Source organism: Procambarus clarkii, chromosome 40 (genome assembly GCF_040958095.1).
Source record: "Procambarus clarkii isolate CNS0578487 chromosome 40, FALCON_Pclarkii_2.0, whole genome shotgun sequence".
NCBI lineage: Eukaryota > Metazoa > Arthropoda > Malacostraca > Decapoda > Cambaridae > Procambarus > Procambarus clarkii.
This window is the reverse complement of record NC_091189.1, coordinates 29115566-29116859: the sequence shown is the minus strand read 5'-3', so window position 1 is coordinate 29116859 and position 1294 is coordinate 29115566.

The following is a 1294-nucleotide window of genomic DNA, read 5'->3' as shown; positions in this document are numbered from 1 at the left end:
CCAAAACCATCAGTAGTTTCAAAGTGTTATACGACAGAGTACTGAGAAGACGGGACACCACAAGCTTAGCTCTTATCCTGTAACTACACTTAGGTAATTACACACACATACACACGCAGTGTGTGTGTGTGTGTGCCACACTATTTTGCTCTGAGGAACATCAGATGGGCCGACAATACAATCAGCAGTCTCAAATTTTCAAATGTGATTTTTCCACATACAATGTACTTGGATAAATGCTCCTCTATAACTGACCTAAAAACCCACCACAGCTATTGGAAGGGGTGTACTCTCATCTTTTGAAGGCAAGAACAAGGCCTTCATTATTGTTATTAACCCTTGTTATTAGGGTACTGCTGAGCTATCGGTTAGCCAGCACCTTTGAGCCCGAGTCTCCTACTTCACATGCACAAATACATGCACACAACACATCTAACATTCGTAACTCACTACTACACCCACAAACAGGAACAGTGAAGTACACTTACGTGATACACACATACTGTACATGCCAACATACATGCATGCATACATGCATACATAGGGTTCCGCATAGATATATGAGGATTCCGGTAGTACAGTTGGGTTCATTCTCGATGCACAATCGAGAATTCCGGGTTTGAATCATGGGCGGGGCAGAAATGGTTGGGCATATTTCCTTTCACCTAATGCCTCTGTTCACCTAGGAGTAAGTAGGTACTCAGGAGTTAGCTAGCTTGTTGTGGAGTTGCATCCTGGATGAGGTCTGTAATTCGGCTTTGGGGGGGGGGGGCTCCACGATCAAAGCCAAACATGTATGAATAAACTCTGGCTTCCTGTCCCCCAACACAGTAAATTAAATACATCGGGGGCCTCGCAGCTGAGTGGACAGTGCTCAGGAATCGTGGTATTAACGGCCCGGGTTCAACTTTCAGCGGAGGCAGAAACAAATGGGCAGAGTTTCTTTCACCCTAGTGCCCCCTGTTCACCTAGCAGTAAATAGGTACCTGGTAGTTAGACAGCTGCTATGGACTGCATTCTGGGGATGTGTGTGTGTTAGAGAGAAATATATGTAGTAGATATAATAGAGGAAAAATAGATTGGTTAGAAAGGCAGGGGTCCAAGAGCCAATAGCTTGATTCTGCAGACACAAATAGTAAATACATACATACATCATCCATCCATACACACACACACACACAAACATTATTATATATTATATATACATTATATATATATATATATATATATATATATATATATATATATATATATATATATATATATATATATATATATATATATATATATATAA